The sequence below is a fragment of the Tursiops truncatus genome, chromosome 21, assembly GCF_011762595.2.
Source record: "Tursiops truncatus isolate mTurTru1 chromosome 21, mTurTru1.mat.Y, whole genome shotgun sequence".
Lineage (NCBI taxonomy): Eukaryota > Metazoa > Chordata > Mammalia > Artiodactyla > Delphinidae > Tursiops > Tursiops truncatus.
The window spans coordinates 13,104,332-13,113,999 of NC_047054.1; the positions used below are offsets into that span (position 1 = coordinate 13,104,332).

Consider the following 9,668-nt stretch of genomic DNA (forward strand, 5'->3'; position numbering starts at 1 on the left):
TATGATATTATAGCAGATATTATATTAGACAGTAGATATTAGGTTAGATTTGATATTTTTATAGATTACAATGTTATTATAAAATATTGACTATATTCTCTGTGCTGTACATTACATCCCTGTGGATTATTTATTTTATAACTGGTAGTTTGTATGTCTTAATCCCCAATCCCATCTTTATTAAAGTTTTCCTTTACTCCAGCACACATTGGTCTCTCCCGTCTACAATTCTGAATGCACTTTTTATATAACTAGACAACTAGTATCATATACTGTCTTATTCTTGAATGGTTTTGCATAAATCAGCCTCACAAGTTACTTGTGAACTTGTTTGCGTTTCTTCTGTTCTCATCTCCAAGCTCTTGGCAAAGTGTACCAAAGTGATTTGTTAATTGATTGATGGGGAAATTTAAACATTAGGAGAAATGTGAGAGGAAAAAGGAGCAAATTGGATATTCTCTTGTTTGATTTGATTTAGCAATCAATGATGGTGTTTAGATTATCCTGTAAGAAGCCTGAACCAGTAGGGGAGATACAGAAAAAGAGTTGATATCAACTGTAGTATAGGGACAGAGAAATGGTAGATCTCTGTATTATTCATCTCTTACTTTTAAATTCTTTCTCCTAAAGAAGAGATAAACCCAGGAGGAAATGCTGTGAGACACATCTTCAGGCAGTGAAAGAGACAGAATGGTGTGAAGATGCACTGAGCTGGAAATACTGAAGAGAGGGTCCAAGACATTCACGTTTGTAAACCACACAGAAAAAACCAGGAAGCACATTTAAACAGAAAAACCCAGGCAATATTAAAGAAGTGAGATTGTGACTGATGAAAGAGTAAGAGGAAAAGCCTTAAATGAACTCAAGGACCCAGTAAATTCGTGGAAAGACAGATTCATTGCTTAACTAGCCACTAAGGAAGGAAATCAGATAACCGTATTATTTTGAAAGAAACCAGATTATGTTTATTGAGTGAACCGGAAGAAGTGAAAAAGGCTAGATACAGGTGCTTTGTTTTGGTTTCTGAGATCGAGTCATGCCAGGGAGCCCATCTGCTATATTCATAAGATGCCAAAATTGGGAGAGATCTTGACAAGCTGATGAACTCTGACTGGTGGGACTGGCCACCATGGACAAGCAGCCAAGGAGAATTGAAAGGAGAGCATGTATTCATGGCTTTGAAGCCCTGTATTATTCTGCAGAGGGGATGTAGGTTATATTATATGACGTGAAGGCAGAGTAAGTAGCCAGCTTGCTGTAAATCACCTGCAGAGCAGCCTTGTTGGCCTCAGGCCAAGGCAAGTAGGCAAGGCTACTTACTCCAAAGACTCTGCAGTCACTAGTTGTTCGACTTAAAGGATAAGAGGGATGTGTTCACCAGGTGTGCAAACTGCTATATCAGACAATCCCAGAACTCTAATGTCCAATCAGGTGTTAGGCAGGTGGCCTTCCACATAGTAATTCAGGGAAGCAGCTCCTTCAGTGAAGTTCTGCTGTCTTCAACCCAAGATCATCCTGGAATCATCCATCAGCGAATGGGGGAAGCGGGAAGAGAACTTCCTTAGTCCCTAAGTGGCAGGATCACTTTCTCTACATTCCATTGATGAGAACAAGTTGTAAGGCCCTACCTAGATGCACTGGTGACTGGGAAATTAATTTGACTGTTTTCCTAGGATTATGGAATAGGAGGGGTGAGTTAATCCCTATGGAGGAAAATATTGGGTTGGATTTTTAAAAATCCAAATAATGATTCAAATTTTTCTACCAATCAACATGCCTATAAGCATGGAATGATTTAATTTTTCATTTCAAACAGATGTTTTGGGTTGTGAAGACCCAAAAAGCCTATGGGTCTCATGTGCTTTTTGGTAAAAGAATGTGAGTAAATGGAGATTGCAAAAGTTTATTTGTTGAATCAATGAGTTACTAAATTAATGAAGCTTCTATAGGGATATAGTGGGAGCTAATTCTTCCCCACCAAGAAACATAGAAATAAAAAAAAAAGTCTAAGAAACAGAAATGAGAATTATGAAAATTAATCATTCAGCCAAGAATTACAGCATTTATTAAGAGACAAAAGTACAGAGTTTTGAAATAGCTGAGCTCTAGGAACTTCAATGTTTCAGTTTTGCATCAGGGTGCTATTTCGTTCCCAAGGTTATTTGAGGTCTCCAAACCTCTTTCAGATTGAAGGAAATTATCATGCTTTTCATGCAAGTACCTTAATGTAGCAAGTTGAGGGTATTTTATAGAAGTGTCAAAGGTAGATTTGAAAATTTAAAAAAATGACCAGTATGATAGAGGTTATACAGACAGAAAAGATCATTCTCAAACAATAGCATGAGAGATATGAGTTGGGAATAAAGACTAGAGTTCTTTGTCTACGGCAGAGAAAATGTGCAGAATCTCCCCCTGGAAGACAGACAGACTTACTTAAAGTCATTAGACCAATAACCGTGTTTTCTCTCTTAGAGGTCTCGGGTAACAGAAAAGATGTTTCAGCTCTAAATACAGAGTTTTATAGCAGAAAGATGTCACCTAATTTAATGTCCACTATAAAACTAAAAGGAAGTAAAGTCTTGAAGCAGTAAAATAACTTGCCCAATGTCACAGTTGGAGTGAATAGTCTAATTCTACTCCATAAAGAGGTATTAGCAATCCTATGGTTGTGTTGAAATTGAGGTTACTTGGATGCAAAATATCATGGGTCCTTTGACAAAATGGGTGGTAGGAGGGAGGAACAGAGGGATGGGAGGCCCGTTTCTGAAGCAGTAGGTAAAGAAAGTGTCTATAAGCAGGTGGGCAAGGCCTGGGACTGGGGGACACAGGCAGCCTTCTAGTGCTCGGGAGCCGAGAGGATGAAGCACGGTTCCCAGACATCTGTTTATGGCAGGAAGTGACACTATGGGTCAGTTCAAATCCCAGAGACGGGGCCAGGCTGGGTGCCAAGTCCACTGACAGTTGAACCGGGATTCAGAATAAGGCTGGCCTCCCCATGGCCTACAGACTAGCTAGGGCAACAGACCAGACTTAAGGAAGCAGTGCTTAGCTAGAGATGGGCGCAGGGAGAGAGAGGGCTGGGGACTAGGTGAGCCCCCTGGATGCTTCTGGAAGCTGCCAGGTCTCACACAAGGTCCCTCCAAGAGTCACCTAAGCCCAGCAATTGTGGCCAGGCCACAGGACCCAGTCTGGGCTGGTGGCTTATCCTCAAGCCCCCTAGGTATGTGAGGAGGGGTGGAGACACTCATGGTTTGCATCTGTGGCGTCCAGGACTGACTCCAGGGCTGCGGGGGATGGAAGGATGTAACTGCGGGTTGATTAGGAAGGCAAGGCCCCCAGAGCAGGGTCGATTACGTGGAAATGTGGTGGATCAAGTGGACATGAAGAACAGACCCAGCAGCTCTGCTGTCTCCAAAAGGTCCTAGGTTGGTCCTCTGAAGACCGGGAACTTCAGCTCAGCTTTGCCACTCATTGGTTGTGTGCCCCAGGCAAACGGTTTGTATCTCTAGGTTGTGGCTTCTTCCTTTTAAGGGAGGAACCATACAGCTGACGAGGAGGGTCACCGAATCTCAGAGAGCTTGTGCCGATGGCGGGGATGCTGGAGCATCAAGGGGTCTGAGGCACACAGAAGTGCTCCCAGAGCTGGAAGGCGCTGGACAAGTGGCAGCTGTCACCCTTCTCAGTCACCTCTCCCCTGGGGCCAAAACCCATTCTTCTGGATTTTCCCTCACTGGTCAATGATCCATTTTCTCCTCATAGGATCAAGTCTAGAGTTGGACAAAGTCCATGAAGGAAGGACTGCCTACCTAAATAATGTTATTCCTTATACCCATTCAGGCAACATCACTACCAGCGAACAGTCATTGAATCCTTCTTCAGTTGCCAGATTCCACGCTAGGTGCCTTGCATTCCTGACCCCTCCCCCAACAACCCTATCACATAGTTTGTCAATTAGCCCCAATTTATAGATGAAGTCACTGAGACACACAGAAGTTACAAACCAGTGGTGGAATCAGAACTTGAACTCAGGCAGCCTGTGCTTTATAACCACCAAACCACACCGTCTTTCCTAGGCAAGGCTGCTAGATCACGAACAAGCAGGAACAGAGAGTAGAGAAGGAATTTTCAGTGGTAAGAACTGGTAACTGGAGATTTGGGGAAAGAGAAATGAAAAGAATTGAAATGGAGAAGAGAAAAACATTAGTTTTTTGTGGGGAAAATACAGGGAATAAAATTTGTCTTAAGAATAAGATGAAAATGAAGCCGTGAAAGCCAGTTTTATTCATGCATCATAGACTTATAAATTAGACATTCACTGAATAGCTAGAATTAAACATGATGATATCAGCTTTTAGGGGACTCACAGTCTAAAAACCAGACGTTCATACACCTCCAAAATCTAGTTCAACAACAGGAGAGGTTTCTAATAGAGTGTGGAAAGGGCTGCCTAAAATAGATCCCTAGGCCAAAAGTTACAGAAGAATTGCAAGAGCTGGCAGGGGAGGGAGGGGGAGGTTCTTGTGAAGAAAGTCAAATAATTCCACTCATTCAGGTCAAGCTTCCTCCCCTCATCCCAGCCGTATCAGACAAGAAAGAACAAACTTAGGGTCACTTATTTGGGGGCAGAGACAGGATGTAGAAATGAGGCCACTGGGGACTCCTTACATTGCAAAGCCTTGAAATTATCTCAGTTTTGCTCTGATTCCTCGGTGGAGACGTGTTGAACCCCTGAGTCTACTGACCTCTGCCTGATATTTGCAGATCGGCTTTGTGAGTCTCTAGAAGACAGTTCATGGCCTTTTGTAAGTAGAGAGAGGGCCAACACAATGATTCAAAAGTTGTGGCAGGACTATTTTCAAAGAAATAAAATCCTGGCGTTAGAAAAGCGAAGCTCTTAATCTTTCGGATACGGATGTAAACCATCGGAATGGGATGCAGTGGGCAGGATTAACAGAGTAACTGTAGTCCAGATGCTTCGGGAAGCTGGAAAACCCAAAACATAACAGGGAGAAAAGCAGGATGGCAGACTGAGCAGGAACCACAGGTCTCTCTGGTTCCGTAAATTCTGATTCCTCCCTCAGCCCCTCACCCATCATCAGGCCTGTTCTTCTCTCTACGGATGGGGTATGAGTTTACACCAAGGGAGAAAGTCCATCTCAACTGCTTCTCTTCTTTCACTTATGTTTTCTCCCCAAATATAAAAATAGCATACTCAAGAGAAGGATTTAGAAAATATAGAAAGAGATAAAAAAGAAAGAATTTCTTATAATCTCAATATTTGTTATCTCCTGCCCTAAGGGGCCACCTGTCTTGTTTACCAAGCTCTACCCCCAGATCCTAGAAGAGTAACTGGCACATAGTAGGCGTTTAATTCCACATCTTTTCTGTATGAATCAATCCCAATTTTAAAAATGAATCAATCGGTATCCAGAGATTACATCTTAATATCAGTTGCACATCATCCCATATTTCAAAGCATGCATTTTCTGTAAACTTGTGTATTTTTCTCCTGGGCATGTTTTTATTGTGGTAAAATACACCTAACATAAAGTTTATCATTTTAACGGTTTTAAAGTATACAATTCAGAATCCGCCTGCCAACGCAGGGGACATGGGTTCAATCCCTGGTCCCGGAAGATCTCACATGCCGCGGAGCAACTAAACCCGTGCGCCACAACTACTGAGCCTGTGCTATAGAGCCTGCGAGCCACAGCTACTGAGCCTGTGTGCCACAACTACTGAAGCCCGCGTGCCTAGAGCCTGTGCTCTGCAACAAGAGAAGCCTGCGCACCACGACGAAGAGTGGCCTCTGCTCGTCGCAACTAGAGAAAGCAAAGAAGACCCAACACAACCAAAAAAAAAAAAAAAATCACAGGACTAGTGTGGTCTGTTTGCTTAAAGAATTATTTTTGTGTGTGATTCACTGGTAACATTTCTTCTTCTTCAAGACAGAATTAAAGCTTTTTTCATTGTCAAAAAAAAAAGTATACAATTCAGTGGCATTAAATATATTCATAAGATTGTACAACCACCACCACCATCCATTTCAGAACTTCTCATCATCCCAAACTGAAACTCTATATTCATTAAACAGTACTCCCCATTCATTCCTCCTCCAGCCCCTGATAACCGCTGCTCTACTTTCTGTCCCTACGAATTTACATATTCTAGGTACCCCCTATAAATGGAATCATACACTATTAGTCCCTCTGTGCCTGACTTGTTTCACTTAGCGTAATATTTTCAATGTTCATCCATGTTGTAGCATGTAACAGAATTTCATTTCTTTTAAAGGCTGACTACTATTCCATTGTGTGTGTGTGTGTTTCACATTTTATTTATCCATTCATTTCTTGATGGACATTTGGGTTTTTCCAGTACATATTTACAATTTTGCATCTCCTTTTTTCACTTTATGGTATCTCATGATCATTCTCCATTTTATTAAAATATTTCTTATTGTATATTACATATAATATGAATATATTTACATAGATAGTAATTATAGTTATTATAATTATGTTATATATTTATCCATTTTATTATTTTCTTTTGGCAGGCACATTTTATCTGATTGAGAGACAGTGTCGCTATAATCGTTCTCCTAAGTTTGAACACTTACGTTATTTCAGTCTTTTGCCATGGTAAGCAAGGCTGCAACACCCTTGGACATAAGCCTTTGTCCAAGTGTGTTTGTGATATTATTGTTTTCTAAGGATAGATTCTTAGAAGGTGAATTACTGTGACAATTATGTTATCTAAACTTCTCTTGATGTTTTCTTTCCAATTTGCTTGGCAAATGGCTTTCCAGAAAACAGTATGGTGGTTCCTCAAAAAATTAAAAATAGAACTACCATACAATCCAGCAATTCCACCTTTGGGTATTTATCTGAAGAAAACAAAAACAAAAATTTGAAAAGATATCTGCACCCCCATTTTCACTGCAACATTATTTGTAATAGACAGACATGGAAACAACCTAAGTGCCCATCAATGAATGAATGGACAAAGAAGATGTGATACACACACACACACACACACACACACACACAGGAATATTACTCAGCCATAAAAAAAGAATGGAATCTTGCCATTTGCAACAACATGGATGGACCTTGAAATACTGCATGATTTCACTTATATGTGGAATCTAAAACAAAACAAACAAATAAAAAAGCCAAGCTCATAGATACAGAGATCAGATTGGTGGTTGCCAGAGAGGGGATGTGAGGGGTGGGCAAAATGGGTGAAGGAAGCCAAAAGGTACAAACTTCCAGTTATAAAATAAATAAGCCACAGGGATGTCATGTACAGCATGCTGACTATAGCAAATAATACTGTATTGTGTATTTGAAAGTTGCTAAGAGAGTAGATCTTAAATCATTTTCATCACAAGAAAAGATAATTTCGTAACTGTGATGACAAATGGTAACTAGACTTATCATAGTGATCATTTCACAATGTATATAAATGTCAAAGCATTATGTTGTACCTGAAACTAATACTATAACATTATTTGTCAATTATACCTCAATAATTAAAAATAAAAATAAATAAATAAAAATTTTAATTTTTTGCTTGTTGTTGGGATAGAAGGATACAATTGATTTTTGTATATTGGTATATCCAGCAGCCTTGCTAACTAATTAAATTTAATAATTTAGCTGTAGATCTTTTTGGATAGTCTATGTACACCACCAAATTGCCTGTGAATAGGGGCAGTTTTCGTCCTTGTGTTCATATTCTTACACTTGTTTTCTTTATCTTTCTTATTAGTTGGCTCAGATATTCTTGTCTCATTCTCAGTTCCAGAGGGAAAGTTTTTAACATTTAATCATAATGTTTGTGTACGTTTTTTTTATAGGTGCATTTTATCAGATTCAAGCAGTTTTATTTACATTTGCTAAAAGTTCTAATCATGAATATATATTGAATTTTGGCAAGTTCTTTTTTGGCACTTATCTATAAGGTAATATGATATTTTCCCCTAATTCTGTTAATATGACAAAATTTTTCAGGTGTTAAACCATTCTTTTTTTGTTTCAAATGTGATGGTTTTATTTTATTTTCTTCTGATGCAAAACCAAAGATTCCACTACAGCACAGAGACCAATATAATAAAAGGTCATGAGGAAGTGAGGGACAGGCAGGACGTGATGTACAAACTGGAGGATCATGTCATTTCTTTATAACATGACACTACATCATCACTGAGGAACACACTCAAAATAACACTTCGGAACTAAAAGGTGGCACAAACGTGACAACCTCCAGGAATGCCTTCAAGCACCTCCCTTAGGATGGACTTACGATCTCTAGACTTCAGTATGGGCAAGATTACAATTTTTGGAAGAATAAAAGTTTGCACTTTTCAAATTTCACAGAAGACCTTGACTAAGGTCAAGACATAGTGGGTTCATTTCTCTTAATTCCCAGGGACAAAGCTGGTGCATTACTCAAAACCACGTTAAGCTTCTTAGTTCAAATCCCGACCCAACCTTGTGATTTCCCGCATTGAAGTTCCTTCCATCAATCAAAGCAGATAGGGTCAGTCTGACTCCTGGGCAAAGTGTTCGGGTATGGCCCTGTCCAATCAGGCTGGCATGACTTACTTTAGCAGATAGAGAAGTTCTATAAGTCACTTTGTATTTAGCGGTGATGTCAGAAACGGGTATCCTTAACTGCCAGCCACCCAAGCGAGGTTCGGTGACATTTCAATCTGCTCCTTAACCTTCTGCTGGATAGAACCTCCAAATTCAGGGCCATGGTTCACAGAAGTGAGGAGCTGGAAGTCTGCAGCCTTGTAGCCCAGGGCAAAATTATTCCGTGACAGTTTGGACTTGGCTGTGTCAAAGCTCATCAAAGCTCATCTGATAGTCAGCAAGCCAGCCCTCAAAGACTGACAGAGCCCACTCACAGATGGCTGGTTCAGAAAAATCGATCAGTTAGTTCGTTACTAGGTACAGTTGAGTGATATTCTATTGTGTTAAAATTCCACAATTTGTTTATACCTTCACCGTTTGGTGGACATTGGAATTGTTGCGTCACGTGTAAGTGTATGTTTAACTTTTTAAGAAACTACCAAATTATTTTCCAGAGTGGTTTTGCCATGTATTTTCATTTTTATATATTTAAAACCCCGTAAGACTTCACTATTATGGTTTCAATCCTCAATATTCGTTTATATTTCCCTTTATGTTTATCTTCTATTTTTCTTTTCACTCTTTTTTGCATCTCTGAGCTACTAGCTGGAATCATTTTCTTTCTGGCTGAAGAACATCTTTTAGTATTTTCATTAGTGTTGGTCTGCTGATGATGAATTTTTTTCATTTTTGTTTGTCTGAAAATGTATTTGTTTCACCTACATTTTTGAAGGATATTTTTGCTGTCAGTCTGGTTGCTCCTTTGAAGCTCATTTTTCTTCTTCTGTTAGCTACATTTAACACCTTTTTGCCCTTCATCTCCAGCAGTTGTACTGTGGTGTGCTTAGGTGTGATATGTTTTATAGTGACCTTCTTGGTTTTATTGTGCTTCTTGAATCTGTAGTTTGATATCATCCATCCATTTTGGAAAATTCTCAGTTGTTATCTTGGCAAATATTGCTTCTGTTTAATTCTCTCTTTCTTCTTCTTCTGGACCAATTCCTCATACAGTTTTCACTATAGCTC

General features: G+C 39.7%; 1 pseudogene; it reads right to left on the reverse strand.

Moving 5' to 3' along the window:
* Window positions 1-8,060: 8,060 nt before the first annotated feature.
* LOC117310059 (non-selective voltage-gated ion channel VDAC3 pseudogene) lies at window positions 8,061-8,945 on the reverse strand (annotated as a pseudogene).
* Window positions 8,946-9,668: the final 723 nt, after the last annotated feature.